At 41.2% G+C, this 16,363-nt stretch overlaps 1 protein-coding gene and 1 non-coding gene across 3 annotated transcripts in view; both read right to left on the reverse strand.

Moving 5' to 3' along the window:
- Positions 1-16,363, reverse strand: part of SPIDR (scaffold protein involved in DNA repair) — a 493,308-nt gene that overhangs the window by 82,008 nt on the left and 394,937 nt on the right. The window lies entirely within an intron of this gene.
- LOC113594768 (U6 spliceosomal RNA) lies at positions 746-849 on the reverse strand. The gene has a single exon (XR_003415211.1). It is a non-coding gene; the product is annotated as a U6 spliceosomal RNA (small nuclear RNA).

Consider the following 16,363-nt stretch of genomic DNA (forward strand, 5'->3'; position numbering starts at 1 on the left):
GCCCGACGCGGGGCTCGAACCCACGGACCGCGAGATCGTGACCTGGCTGAAGTCGGATGCTTAACCGACTGAGCCACCCAGGCGCCCCTCATTTTCTTCCTTCTTTTATTTCCCCTCTAAGGATATTTGCTATTTGGGAGATTTCTATAATCGTACAGAAATGATTTATTTTGGTGTGTCCTGTTTCTTCATAAAGATTGAGTATTTATTAATTTAAAACGTATTTATTTTGAGAAAGTGAGAGCAGAGGGGAAGAGTAGAGGGAGGGAGAGACAGAATCGAGTGGGGCTCAAACTCATGAACTCTGAGATCATGGCCTGAGCAGAGATCAAGAGCCAGACACTTAATCAACTGAGCCAAGATTGAGTTATTTAAAAGTCTTCACAAGTACTCTGAATCTCTAAAATACTCTGTAGTCATAAATTGGAGATTGAGTTTTAACATCCTATTGAAATTACCATACTCTTTTTGGGAAGAATTTTAAATTTGATGAAAGTCTTAAAAATATGTAATGCTTCAGGGTGCCTGGGTGGGTCACTCGGTTGAGTGTCTGACTTCAGCTCAGGTCATGATCTCTCTGTTCCCAAGTTGGAGCCCCGTGTCGGGCTCTGTGCTGACAGATCAAAGCCTGGAGCCTGTTTTGGATTCTGTGTCTCCCTCTCTCTGTCTCTCTCTGCCCTCCCCCTGCTCACGCTGTCTCTCTCTCTGAAAAATAAATAAACGTTAAAAAATTTTTTTAAAATAAAAAGATATGTAATGTTTCACAAAGTTGCATGTCATCTTTGTGCAGAGGCTATAGCAGTTTCTGCGCCATTCCAATTTTAGTGTAAGTGCTGCCAAAGTGAGCGCTCGACATTTTTCCCCCTCTCTCCTTCACATTGTGCAAGCTCAATTACTCTGGATTCATATTCACAACCTTTCTTCTGTCAGCTCAAATCTACTGCTGAGTCTATCTAGTGAAGTTTTCATTTTGGTTATTACACTTTCTAACTTTAGATTTCCCATGTGGTTCTTTTTTATAGGTTGTATCTTTTTCTTCTGTTTATTTTGAGAGAGAGAGAGCGAGAGAGAGCGAGCACGTGAGTCCAATGGTGGAGAGGCAGAGAAAATGAGGGGGGCGGGGAGAGAGAGAGAGGATCCAAAGCAGTCTCTGCACTGACAGGAGTGAGTCCAATGTGGGGCTCGAACTCATGAATTGCGAGATCATGACCTGAGCTGAAGTCAGACACTTAAACAACTGAGCCATCCAAGTGTTCCTAGAGTTGTATCTTTTTACTGATTTTTTCCATTTGATTAGACACCGTCAACATTCCACCCTTTAACTCCTGAGGTATGGCTTCCTTGAATTCTCTAAACATATTTATAATGGCTGCTTTGAAATTTTTGTCTGCTGGGGTGCCTGGGTGGCTCAGTCGGTTAAGCAACTGACTTCGGCTCAGGTCATGATCTCACGGTTCATGGGTTTGAGCCCCGAGTTGGGCTCTGTGCTGACAGCTCAGAGCCTGGAGCCTGCTTCAGATTCTATGTCTCCCTCTCTCTTCCCCTCCTCCACTTGTGCTCTCTCTCTCTCTCAAAAATAAATAAAATGTAAAAAAAATAAAATAAAATAAAAGAAATTTTTGTCTGCTAAGTCCAACATGTGGGCCCCTTCAGCTGCCTGCACTTTTTTCCTCCTGTGTATAGGTCACACTTCCTTGTTTCTTCATAAATCTTGTAATTTTTTGTTGACAACTGAGCATTTTTGACAGTGTATTGTGGCAACTCTAGATATGGATAACTCGCCTACCCCAGGGGGTTGGTACTGTTGTTAATCAGTTATTTAGTGACTTGTCTGAACTTTTTCCTGCAGGCTGCAGTATGTGATGTTCCTGCTCCGATTTTTTTTTTTTGTTTGGTTTTAATCTTTTCACATGGTTACCTAGGGGTTGCCCATAGGTCAGCATAAGCTACTTTGAAAGGTTGTGCTTAAGCCCGCTTGGAAGTTAGATTTTTACTCTTTGCCGTTGGGTGTATACACCTTGGAGGTTGCTATCATGGTTCAAGGAGGTAGGATTTTGTGCTCCTGCCTCTCCATCAGCCAGGGCTTGTATTACTCCTTCGGAGTCACTCCTGGGAGGGCATGGCCTTGGGCTGCCAAACTGCCAGGGATGCATCGCCTTTATTTTAAAGTCTAGCTTCCTAGGAGCTGCTCCTGGGTCAGAGCAGCCTACTATTCACCTAGTATGGTTGCAGGGGTGCTGAGGCCTGCAGTGCCAGTGAGGCTTGCACTCCAAATCTTCCCTGTGGGTTGCTCTGATTGCTCCTGAGTGGGGGCAGCTGAGCACACCCTTCTTGAGTCTGAAAGTTTTACTGTGATACTAGGAGGGTTCTTCTTGGCTATGTCTTTTCCCTGACGCTCTCTGTTAAAACTGCTGATTGCTTGGTCATCTCTTTATTGACACAGTATCACAGGGCTATAGGCAGTCTTGGAATTGCTCTCCACCAAGATCCCCATTACTTTCAACAACACCCTTGAGCAGAGGATTGTACTCTGTTTCAAAAAAGGTCAATTCTCTCAGGCAGTGCCATAGGGCTCTTCTTCCTTATAACCTCTTGTCCTCTGGGCAGAACCTCTGTGCCACTTCACAGACCCGGGGGTGAGGATGGAGTTCCCTTCTCCTGGAGTTACACTTTGGATCCAGAGTGTGTTTTGGGGTGGGGGTGGGGACACTGATCTGGGACTGCTTCTCTGCTCTGGTGCCTCTGTCCTATGGGTGAGCTGGGATAGGACAACTGGGCCAGTATTCTTGGCCCACCACACTTGGGGTAGAGCTGCAACGTGGGCTAGGAGATCTCCCACAGTGAAACTGTACCCTAGACTGTGAGCTGAGGGGAGTGGGGGCTTCTTCTTGACTGCAGTACTATAGCAGAACCTCAGAACAGTCTTCTTAAGACAACTTGGGCTGGTGGGGGCATGGATCATGTCTCAAGGGCCACGGACTCCTTGTTCTTTCTGACACTTAGTAGACTTTCTTGGTTCTATTGATGGAATGTTTCTCCATTTGCTGTATGCCTTTAGGAAAACTTCCTGAGGCTTTACATGATTTTTAAAGTTTTCTCCAGCTAAAATATTTGTTAGGGACAGAATTCACTGTGTCCTCACTCTGCTATTCTGAAGGCAGTCTTCTATTTTTTTCTTCAATTTACATCCAGGAGAAATTATGATCCCATGGATATTTTGCATGTGCTATATAGGAAAGCATAATGGCTCTTTAGCCATTATTTATAAGTTTTGAGAGTATTTGGAAAGTTTCCATCCTAAATTTGCAGACTTGAGTGTGAGATGTTCTTTTTTCTTAAAAGACATCTTGATTTGTTTGAACACAATTGCTATGTCAGACAAAAGAAATGCAGTGAGGCACAGAGGTCCACACAGCCATGATATAAATGTCACAAGATTCTTAATAACAATGGCACTTGTGGGTTTTTCACTGTATACCAAAACAGTGCTCTGGCTTTTGGGTGGCATCTAGTAAATCTATGATCCACTTATTTATGTGCTAAATACAGCAGGACTGCTGCTGGCTCAGGCTGCCTGCAAGGCACTAGGAATCTGGCAATGAGCTACATAGACCCTGCCCTCTGTGCCTCCTTCGGGAAACACCTAATATGCATATAAATATACAATCACAAACTGTGGGAGTGCTAGCAAGGCAATACGCAGAGTGCCTTTAGATACAACTTAGGGTGGGATGGTCTAACCAGGGTGGTCAGGGAAGGTTTCTTAAAAGAGCTGAGTCCTAAAGAAGGATAAGCCAATCATGCAAAAGTTTGAGAGAAGAGGACTTAAAACATAGAAAACAACATATACAAAATCCTGTAATGGGAAGGAGCTTTTCCATGACTACGAAATTGAAAGAAAGCTAGAAAACAAGAAAGAAAAAGAGAGAGAGAGGAAGAAAAAAAAAAAAAAGAAAGAGAGAAGAGATTAGTAAAGTGGTAAAAAGGGTAAAGACTAATAATTGTGATTTCAATTTGCATTGTTCTTTTTTTTCCAATGCATTATTGTAAATTTAAGTTATATTTATAATCAAAGTTATATTAATAATAAAATTAAAATGTTGACAAGCATTTGTAAAGAGAGGAGAAAATGGGACGGGAAGGAAAGGACCAGGTAGGGGTAGGAAAGAGAGGCATTGACCTAGTGGAGGCGTCTCGTGGTTGGACGTGGCTGGTAGCGTGACGCCCAGTAGTGGCTGGAGGCAACGGCCATGTGATGACGGCCTGGTGGAGGCTGACCTGAGAGGAAACCAGGGGTGACAAATGACGGGCATGTGTGCCAGGCAGCACACCTACCTCCTGCCATCAATGAGTCAACAACAGGGTGACACCTGATGGGGTTTGATAAAATCACTGTTTCAGAAACAGAAGTCTTGGCACAGGGTGGAGGATGGCTTGAATGGAGAACTTTGCAGAGGGTCTCCTTAGACCAACATGAGGTCACTGCTCTGATCAATGGCAACTGTCTCACAGAAAATAGTGAAGCTGCAAAGTGGTGTTCACGGGCCACGTCCAGCTGGTTGATATGTTTTCTTTGGTTTATATAGTGTTAAAACATTTCTAAATTAGTTAACATATAATAAAAATTGGGAGATTTTATGCAAACCTCAAATTTCCTGTGGTCTTAAGAAACCTAGAGTCTGGCAACACTGAGTGAACACTCGTGGATGAGGCACCAGCTTGTGAGCTCATCCCATGGGCCCTGGCCCTCACCCTTGATCCCCAACCCTTGTGCGACTGCTGTTTTCTCTTGGCCTCTGTCAGCATGTGAGAATGCATTAGAAAAGCATTTCAGGGAGGAGACAGAAGAACATGGTCACGATGATGGGTGAGGGTCAGGGAAGGGTCTACACTAGCCTATGATTTCTTTTTCTTTTTCCTTTCATTTTTTAATTTATTGACAGAGAGAGTGCACACATGTAAGCAAGAGCACACGCAAGTGGGGAGGGGCAGAGGGAAAGGGAAGGGGAGGGAGAAAATCTTAAGTAGGCTCCATGCTCAGCTCAGAGCCTGACTGGGGGCTCACTCTCACGACTGCGACACCATGACTGTGAGATCATGACCATGAGACTGTGACCTGAGCCGAAATCACGATTTGGATGCTTAACTGACTGAGCTACCCAGGCACCTCTCTCTTGCTTACTCGTTGGTGGCCTTCTCAATTATTTCAGTCTAAGGTATATCAGACCAGCATCGGAGGCATCTGAGCAGACACTGTATCGGCATGTGGTCATGCTCAGAGGGAGAACCAGCTGACACTCGCACTGTTCTTAGTAACGTCTGAAATGCTGTGAGCTCAGCTGCTAGCCAAGCCCCATGGAGATTAGGAGATCGGACATTTTAAAGTGATGTGATGGTCAGTGTTAATAAAACTGGGCTTCCACTTTGGAAAAGCAGGTTGAGTACATCCTTTTGCTTTCCTGCCACAGAATACCCACTGGGCAAGGAAGATGTGCACGATCAGTAATCTCAAATCCGTGCAAGCTAGGGCTCAGGTCTAGGTGACTTTTCATACTCCACGTATCACTGAGCCCGAAGCACTGCTGGTGGGTACCATACACGTAGCCTGAGGGGGGCATTGCTATTCTTAGCAGCGATAAACTTCCAACAGCAGAGAGAAAATGTGTCACAGGGAGGAAATAGGATGTTAGTGGTTTGAATAAGTGCCTCAGAACTGCATTCATTCCATGAGACAGACTTTGCCATTCAAAATTCTTGGAATAAAAGTCTGGCAAGTGGATGCCACTTATTTAAAATCAATGTTCCACCCATGCCTAAAATGTAGACCCTGACCCCACATGAGATCCTTCCTCTCATTTTCGTGATTGGAAGCACGTGGGGCAGGGGAACGGCAGGTCTGGAGAAGACGGGCTCTCTTTTGAGCTCTGCTGTTGCTGGATGTGGGCCCCCGGCTCCACACGGGTACAATGGAGATTAACTGAAGTCTGCTTCACACCTAGTAAATGCTTGCACCTAATCTGCGCTCAAAATCTTGGTGTCCTTTGCTCGCCAGGCAAATTCACTACTACAAATGCACTTCATGGACAAGATTCTTTTCTCTTATCATGTGCCTGCTCTCCTAAGTCTGTAGTAGGCGTGTGCACCTTGGTGAAGGGGCTTGAGGAAAGTGCATGAGAGCAGCACGGGGGTGCATTATCCCACACAGAAAGGGTGTTGCTACACATGAAACCAACTTGTGCCCGGCCTTGCGATGCTGCCCTGGTCATCCACGGGACAGCAAGAAACAATTGTGAAAATGCCCATGGTCTTCAGCTTGCTCCTGCCCCCCATTAGCCATGCTCCACCCCTCCCAGCTGGGAATATAAGACAGTCAAAAAGTAGTTCAAGAATCTCCCGTTTCAGCCATCAGGAGTCATTCAGCAGGACTTTGATTCTATGCATTTCTGAGCCATGAGGGTGAGGCCAGGACCATGTTGGAAGAACTGACTAAAACAGGTGCCAAATGAAACTACATTCCACTGCGCATTCCCAGCAACATAAAATAATACAGATAAGAGGTTCACTGTTCAATCCCATCCACATCATGTTGGAAGTATAAAAGTCCATTATGGAGTTAATATTTATCTTTAAGAATTTCTTTTCCTTCTGTTACCAGCTTAATGGCACATCATGCCAATTGAGGAATACTTTAAGAATTCTAAAAATTCACATATTGTCAATCTGCAAAAGCAACAGAACAAAGCACTAGGAATAAGGAAAGCAAAACTGTTGTAGAGGGAGTTTCAGAGAGACTGTAATTTAATTATTCTTTGAAGTTTTAAATGTCCCTCCCCCACTTTGGAAAAATATTCATTTTTCCCTTTCTTTTCACTCACTGACTCAGTATCACAGAAACACAAATGAAGAAGAGAGAGAAACAGTAGATTCGTGTGTGTCTGCGCGTGCGTGCGTGTGTGTGTGTACGCATGGACAGTCAGAGGGGAGATTACGTGAACATGTGGGATGTTTGCCTGGGTTATGGGAGCAGTTCTTAGCAGTCCACCAAGAATTCCCGGAATCAGAGTCAGTCCAGCCGCTTTCTTCCAGGTCAGTGTCAACTTAAGCAGCCTCTAAAGATCAACAGGATCTTTCTCTCCACATTATGATTTCTTGCTAAGCCTCTATTTTAAGGAAGAAATGGAAGAAATCGGAGGATGAAGTGAGGGGAAAAAAGCAGGAGAAAGGAAGGAGGAGAGGGAAAAGGGAAGAGAAGGGAGGAGAGAGAAGAAGTGTTTGAACATGAACAGGGGGAGGAAGGGTCACAGCAAGGAGGGAGGGAAGAGGAAGAAAAGGAGGAGAGAGGGACAGCAGAGGGCTGAGTGGGTGGAGGGCCTTTCCCCAGCTCCACCAACCCGCTCGACAGACGGGAAACCAGATACAGCAGGACATTGTGTTCTTCTCCTGAAAAACAACCAGACTGCGCTCCTAAAGTAAACAGTTAATCCTGTTGTTTATCTTTGTAACATGACGAGATGTTAACAGGATGATTTCTACTGCACAGAAATGTGGTTTTTATTCATTTAAAAAATGATATTTTCTCTTTGCTAAAATACAAGTGTGACATACAAACTTTCTAATATCAATGAACGGGAAGGAATAACAATCTCTCTTTGGTAAAAGTGACTTAACTAAAGGATGCCAAAAAAGTCTGAGAAAGGCCTTTTCTTTACTTGCACATCCTATTTATTTTTGGAAAATACTGCATTACTGGAATTAACCAAGCCAAACTAAAACAAAACCTGCTGTAAGCTTGGTCCATCCCGGAGTATGATCTGGGGCATTGCTTGTGGAGATAAGACTATAACTGGGCCAAGACAAGAGTAAGAAGTAATCCCTGTTAAAATAACACCAGCATTTTTCACAGAGCTAGAACAAACAATCCTAAAATTTGTATGGAACAAGAAAAGACCTTGAATAGCCAAAGTAATGTTGAAAAAGAAAAGCAAAGCGGGAGGCCTCACAGTTCCAGACTCTAACCTGTATTGCAAATTTCTAACAAGGTAACCATGGATTCACATGCAACTATAAGGTATGCTATCGAGCTCGGATGTACACTTTGCCCAGTCTCCCCCACTAGTGTAGTAGTATACTAGCAAATAATAGTACAACATCACAGCTAGGACACTGACATTGATACAATCCACCAGTCTTATTCAGATTTCAGAAAAACACATTTCACTTGTGCTCGTGTGCACGTGTTCATGTGTGTGTTCAGTGCTCTACAGTTTTACTACATGTTTAGGATCCTATATCCAATACCAGTCAAGACACTGAAGAGTTCCAGGGCACCTGGCTAGTTCAATCAGAAGAACATGAGACTCTTGATCTTGGGGTTGTGAGTTTGAATCCCATGTTGGGTGTAGAGATTGCTTAAATAAATTTAAAAAAACACTAAAAAAAAGACACTGACCAATTCTATCACTACAAGAATTCTTTATGCTGCCTTTTATAACCCACTTCCCACTATCTCCCCACCCCCATCCCAACATCTAGACGCTATTAATCTGTCTTCCATTTCTAAAATTCTGCCACTTCAAAAAGTTATAAAAACAGAATTGTCCAGTTCATAGTCATTGGCATTGGATTTTTTTTTTCCCTCAGCACAGTTTCCTGGTGATTAATCCAAGCTATTATGCCTTTCATTTCTATAGCAGTTTTGAGACATAATTCACATACCACAAAATTCACCCTGTTTTTATTAACAGGGCAGAATACATATAGCATAAAATTTACCATTTTAACCATTTTAAGGTGTCCAATTCAGTGGCATTAGGTATAGTCACAATGTTCTGCAACCATCAATACTACCTTATTCCAGGACATTTTCATCACCCCAAAAGGAAATTTCAGTCTACTAAGCAGCCTCCTCATCCTCCCCTCCCCCAAGTACCCAGAGACACGTAATCTCCTTTCTGTCTCTATAGATTTGCCTATTTTGGATACTTTACATGAATGGAATCACACAATATGTGTCCTTTTGTGACTGGCTTCTTTCACCTAGCATAATGTTTTCAAGGATAATCCACATGGTAGCATGTGTCAGTACATCATTCATTTTTGTTGTGGAATAATATTCCATCATATGAATATACCACATTTTTGGGTTGTCTCTATTTTTTTTTTTTTTTTACATTACTGAAATAATGGTGCTATGAACATCTGTGTATAAGTTACATGGATAGAGGTGCCTGGTGACTTAAGGGTTGAGCGTCCAACAACTGATTTGACACAGGTCATGATCTCAGGGTTCATGGAATTGAGCCCTACGCTGGGCTCTGTGCTGGCAGCGAGAGGCCTACTTGGGATTCTCTTTCTCAACTATTTTTAACTTTTTACGTTCTATTTTCAACTTTCCTATAGGGGCTACCCCAGTTTGCAATCCCAACAGTATATAAGGTTTCCTTTTCCTCTATACCCTTGCCAATACTTGTTGTTTCTTAGGTTTTTTATTTTAGCCATTCTAACAGGTGTGAGGTGATAGCTCACTGTAGTTTTGATGTGCATTTCCCTGGTTATACAGAAATAAACCCACAACTATATGGTCAATTAATCTTTGAGAAAGGAGGAAAGAATATACAATGGGAAAGAGAGAGTCTCTTTAACAAATGGTATTGGGAAAATTGGACAGTTACCTGCAAAAGAATGAAACTGGTCCACTTTCTTATGCCATACACAAAAATAAACTCCAGATGGTTAAAGACCTAAATGTGAGATCTGAAACCATAAAAATCCCAGAAGAGAGCACAGGCAGTAATTTCTCTGACATGAACAGTAGCAACATTTTTCTAGGTATGTCTCCTGAGGCAAGGAACACAAAAGCAAAAACAAACTATGCAGACTACATCACAATATAAAGCTTCTGCACAACAAAAGAAGTAATCAACAAAACAACAAGGCAACCTATTGAATGGGAGAAGATACTTGCAAATGACATATCTGATAAAGAGTTAGTACCCAAATATATAAAGAATCGATACAACTTAACACCCAAAAAACAAATAATCCAATTTAAAAATGGGCAGAATACAGGCACAGACATTTCTCTAAAGAAGACAAACAGATGGCCAACAGACATCCACGCCTGGAAGTTTCTTGAGGGCAGGGATCATATTTCTTATCCCCTATGTGCCTAAAACAACTCTTAGCCCAGAGCTTTATACTTTATAGGTGATCAACATATGCTTGGTACACCAAGTTGAATTAATTGATGAGTATTTATTCAGGCTTTTGGGGATACAAGGTATAAGACTTAGTTCCTACCCTCAGGAACAATAACAGGTATTTAAAATGCTTTATACAGGTAATTCACAAGGTGAGACTTCTACATTGTTCTAACGTACAGGTGTGGGAAGGGAAGTATTAGTATCCTAGTGAAATACTGAATTAGAACAAGATAAATGAAGGAAAGGAGAGAGGGAGGAAGGGAAGGAGGGATCTTAGCTAAGAAAGTTTATTACTCAAAACGTACCGAATTAACCCAGCAGCCCTGGGAAGACTGTGGTTTTATTTTCTCTCATTAATTCCCCAATTCACTCTCGAATGAGGGGTCATTTGGTATTCCCACTTTTCATGTCTACTCAGCACTGAAACCTAAAGAGACAAGGGTCTGTAACTGAGTATAGAGTAAGGAAAAAGGCACCAAGCAAAGGGCATAGTTTTGGTGGTGCCATAGATAAGTTATAGCATCCCATTGCTTCTTCCAGATCACCAAATAATATTCTCAACTAGCGTTCTGAATGGGGATTAAACCCTAAAACTCTATGGCTGCACTGCAAGTAATAGATAAGGACCCTTCATTGCATCTACAATGGCACTGGTTATGTGCAGTCTTAGGCGAAATGAGAAGACAGTCATTTGAATAAGCTTCAGGGTTCTGTACTCCCAATGAGGGAGCCAGTCTAGAGTAAATGGACCTGGTAGTAAACAGCACTACTGTATAGGGCCTGTTGAAACAATGGGGAACAGAGTTTAATCATCATTCTTAGATGACCTGCTTCTGAGTCAGGGTTTCACATTCTAGGTTGCTAATTGGCCTACAAACCAGTCTTGTCCCATGCAATGGCTTATAAATCATCTGTGTTTATCAAGTACATGGACATATTTTACCTGCTCTGACCCTACCAAATAAAACACAAATTACCTAGGCAAAGGCATACACATAAAGCTTGTTTATTATTTTTTTAAATATCAAAGGAAACTTTCTAATTTTTTCTGCAGTCTTAAGAATACCTGTTCTAGGAACAATATCACTGAGAAAAATATTAAGTTGTTTTAAGATATTTTATAATAAGGTAATTTCAGTTTCAAAGACCAAACCATATTTAGTTTACCATTTTGAGAACAGACAAGGGATCGTTTTTAGAAGACAACTCTATTACTCAGAGAGAAGGAAGGTTCTCACGCATGAATTTGTTCCATTTCCAGCTCGCCTACCTCAGTCCACAGGACCGCAAGCCACATCAGCTGACATTCCTCCCAGCTTATAAACCAGCTTCAACTTCTCACCTACCCTGGGCACCCAGGACACCCACCACCTACAGGTAGGTGTTCGTTTTGCAATGACTACCATCTATCCTACCTCTGTTTGCTCTCCAAACACCAGCTTTTGCATGTAGACCAGCAGACTAGCACACTTTGAAAACTTGGAGCAGTCTCCTCTCATCTGGTAGCCTGCACTGCCCTCTTTCCTGTCAACCTTCTAGAAAGTAAGGATGTGCCTCACTTATTCCCGTTTACTCACTTCTAATTCACTTTTGTGATAATTTAGAGGCTTTTTGAAACAATCCCAAATTTACTAAAAGTTTTAAATACAGTACAAAGCATGTTTTTTCCCGAATCATTTGGGAGTAAGTTTGTACAAACAAGGACTATATCTTACATAACTGTTATACAACCATCAAGGGGAGGAAATGAATATTGACATATCCCTACACCTAATTCTCAAACCCCACTCATGATTCACCCATTGTTCCAATCATATTCTTTGTAGCAAAAGGAGATAATTCAGAATCATGTATTGCATTCAGTTGTCACGTCTCTTTAATCCTCTGCAACCTGGAAGGGTTTCTCAGTCTTTCTTTGACTTTCATGACCTTGACATTTTTGAAGGATACAGGCCAGTAATTTTATAGTACAGAAGCCTTCCATTTGTGTTTGTCTGATGTTTTGTCATGAGGAGATTTAGCCTATGTATCACTGGTAAGGATAACACAAAATTGGTGCTATGTTCTTCTGAATCATTGGCACACTATTTCAATTTGTTCCAGTACTGATAATGTTCACTTACTACTTGATTAAGATGATGTCTGCCAGGCTTCTCAACTATAGGTTACTTTTCCTTCTGAAATTAAAAAATATTATGTGGGAGATACTTTGAAAATAAGTAAATATCCTATTCCTTATCAAAATTTTCACTCATTCATTTTTATATATCAGTGTGGACTCATGGATTCGTATACTCTGGGCTGCAATCCGTAACTATCATTTATTTTGGTGTTCTAATTGTGCCAGATTTTGCTAGTGGCAGCCTCTTGCAAGCTAGCTCCTGTGTCCTTTTGCCATGTCTCCATCATTCTTTGAGAATGTTCTCACTTTCTGACCTAATGAAATGTTCAAAGCTCATCTTATATTTTCTCTCATCCAAACCTGAAATCGGTGATTTCACCAAGGAGCCTTGGTTTCTTTCAGATATTTAAAAGCTAATATCTGGGTGCTAAATGAGCTCATTGATACTGGAGTATTGCTGCCTCAAGACCTCTTAGTAGAGAGAGCTAGGGAATGTACACATACACACACACACACACACACACACACACGAGTAAAACACATTTACTTCTGTTTACTCATCCATTTATCCATCTTGAAAACTATGAGTTTATATTACAACCAGGTTCATTTTAGTTTTCCCCTTTTCTACATTTGTAACTCAGAGGTACCTCAAATTCAGCACATCTAAAACCAAACATAACTTTTCTAGTTCTCCAAATCTGTTCACCCACCTAATTTCCCATCTCATTTAATACCATTTATCTTGATGCCCAAACCTTAGAATCTTTCTAGGTTCTTCCTTTGCCTCCACCTTCCACATCCAATCATTCACGGAGTCCTATCTTTTCCATTTCTCGACTATCTCCAGGTGTGCACCGTCTTTTTATCCACCAGCTTGTCTTAACGGATGAGTTAGACTTCTCGCTTTTCACACAGGCATTTGTGGCTACTTCCACTTCCGTTCAAAAACTTCCAGGAGCTTTTGTATCACACTCAGAAAAAATACCAAAGGCTTTGCTACTATAGCTTTCCAGACCTTCTCATGACCAGAACGCCTATTCCGTCTGCCTTCATTTACAACGTATGGAAAGCCACACTGGCCTCCTTGCTGCTGTGCAAACATGCTAAGCATGCCCCTGCCTCTCAGCCTTTTGCACTCGCCCTCTCTTCCCCTGAACACCTGAATGATTTGTTCTCTCACCTCCTTTGGGATTTTTCTCAAATAGTATCCTCTCAGCAAGGCTTTCCTTGATTCTTATGTAAAAATAGTAACCCCTTGACATTCACTATCCCCTTATCCAACTTTATTTACAGTCATAACCACTACAACTTTCTTATATTGTATCTCTTTGCCTGCTACCAGTCTTCCCCAATGTAACATAAGTTCCTTTAGCACATAGATTTCATAGGTTTTCTTTTTTTTCTTGGTCTCATTTATCGTTGTATCCCTAACATCCAGAACGATGTGTGACACAGAGTAGGTACACAGTAAATATTTGGCGAGTGAACATTTCCTCCTGGTCTTAGTTACACTGCACAGTAGCTTACTATTCTATCATGTAGTATGTCATAATTAAATAATTATTTAATTAAATAATTAAATAAATAAATATAAGGAGAAAAATTCTCCTTATAACGGATGTTTAGGTTGCTTCTTTTTGTCCCCCATTGTAAGGCACTACTATCATGAAGAACATGGTGTGTGAATTTTTTTGTTTGTTTTTCATGAATGAAATTTCTAGGAGTTTTGGGGTAAAAGAGTTTATCATTATTGTTATACGTTATGCACTGCTCTCCAAAATACTTGTAATGTTTACAAATTACAAGAGCAATAATTGCGTATAGAAAGTCCTATAGCTTTTCTAAATAATATATATAATTCAAAACTTTAATTACAGAGGCATGTGACGCAAAGTTTCCGTCCCATTCTTGTCCCCCATTCCCCTAGTCCCCCTATACCCTCACAGATACTCACTGTTGTTTGTTTTCATGTATCCTTCCCCAGTTTCTCTCTCTCCCCCTCTCCTTCCTTCCCTGTCTGTCTCTCCCTGTCTCTTTTATATGCTTCTTTTTATCTATGAACTGTGTGTTCATATCCTTTGCTCATTTTTATGTTGGGTATTGGCTTTTTCTCTATTTCTATGGGCACTCTGCATATTAGAGAAATTGGCTTTGTAATATGGATTGCAAAGATATAGTCCCAATTTGCCATACTTTTGACTTTACCATGCAAATTTAATAGAATTTATTATTATTTTCTTTTGGAGGTTTTGGATGCTAAGCCACAGTTAGAAAAACTTCTACCTCAAGATAACTCTCCTATGATTTCTTCTAGAATGTTTTAGTTTTTATCCTTAGATCTTTGATCCACTTGGAATTTATCCGGGTGTGGGATAAGGGACACAGATCCCATTTTATTTTATTTTTCCAGATGACTCATCTATTGTCCTTATGCCACTTATTGATTAATCTTTTCCCAGTTTTCTGAAATACTTGTATTATTTTCAGAATTCCTATGTATATCTGGGATTTTCTTTTTCTGTTCCATTGGTTTATCTATTGCATGAAGGGAGAAAAACCCTTTAATTTTAAAAAGTGGCTTTCATTAAGCAAAGGGAAAAAAAGGTAGACAAATCAAAAAACAGACTCTTAACTATAGAGAACAAACTGATGGTTAATAGAGAGGAGGTGGGGGTGGGGGAAATAGGTAAAGGGGATTAAGAATACACGTACACGTATCTTGTTGATCACTGAGTAAAATATGGGATTGTTGAATCACAATACTGTGAAATGAATGTTAACTACATTAGAATTCAAAAATTAAAAAAAAATTTAAAAAGAAGTGGCTTTCATGAATTTCTGCTTCTAATAGCCAGATGTTACCCATCTTATGTGTTTTTGTGAAAAGTAAAGGAATTAACTCCTACCTGGGAGTTATTTCCCACCGGACTCTCATGTTCTGGTCTCTCTTCCACTACAAGTTCATAACCAATTTACTTTTTTCAGCTCAGTGTTTAATGGCACCTCTATTTCAAGAAAGCCATACTGAACTCTAGACTCCCATCGCTGAGCCTCCCAAGTGCCCACCACCTCAGTTAACTGACAACCACCAAACCAGTAACCTCACAGTCATCCTCTTTCCCTCTACCACCCCACACCCAGTCATCAGCAAATAACATGCACTCCATCTTTAAAACAGATCCCAACCTTTCAGCTGTCAACACCCCCTCACCAGCACTCTGGTCCAGCCACCAGTCCCACCTGTCTGATTTGCTGACACAGCCTCCTAACTTGTTTCCTGTTCCTACTCTTGTGCCTCAACATTCCATTTGATCTAGAGCAGCCAGAGCAATCTTTCCAAAGTCCAGATCAGATCACATCAATCCAATCCCATACTTAAAACCTTAAAGTTTCCTCATCACACTTGGCATCAAGCTGCCTGCCTCCCCTTTCTACTCATCTTCTGTCATGGAGCCTGACCGTGAGATCATACATAGACCTGAACCAGAATCAAGGGTTGGGCGCTCAACCGACTGAGCCTCCCAGGTGCCCCCGGCTTGTCTCGACACATTTCTTAATATATGGAATATCTATGCACACTAAGATTTGCTTATCTCAAAAAAATTCTTAAAGTGCACCTCAACTGTGCATAACCACTTTTAGCATCTATTAATTAAATTTCCCTTTTAAATCGCAGCTCAATAGCTGTAGTCTACAGCATAAGAGTTTATAGTTTTAACGCTTGTTACCAAGTAAGGTATCCAGTAATTTTGGGACTTTGAATTCTTTTAAAAAGACAGAACACTAAGTTAAAAGATAGAAATCTAGTCTTGCATATTCTGCATTCCGTAGCTATTGGCATTCTAAAATGAAATTTTAAGACTGTGGAGATTTGCTGTTTTCCTATACTTCTTTCACGTATTTTTATTGCCCTCTTCCTAGTGAGCTCTTTCTAACTCTTTTGGTGGATATGAACGATTCCAGTTGCCTTCTATGGGCCTCCCTAAACTCCAGAGACTGGGAAGCAAACTCTTCGTGTCTGGGGTTCCCCTGTGGC

Source organism: Acinonyx jubatus, chromosome F2, assembly GCF_027475565.1.
Source record: "Acinonyx jubatus isolate Ajub_Pintada_27869175 chromosome F2, VMU_Ajub_asm_v1.0, whole genome shotgun sequence".
Taxonomy (NCBI): domain Eukaryota; kingdom Metazoa; phylum Chordata; class Mammalia; order Carnivora; family Felidae; genus Acinonyx; species Acinonyx jubatus.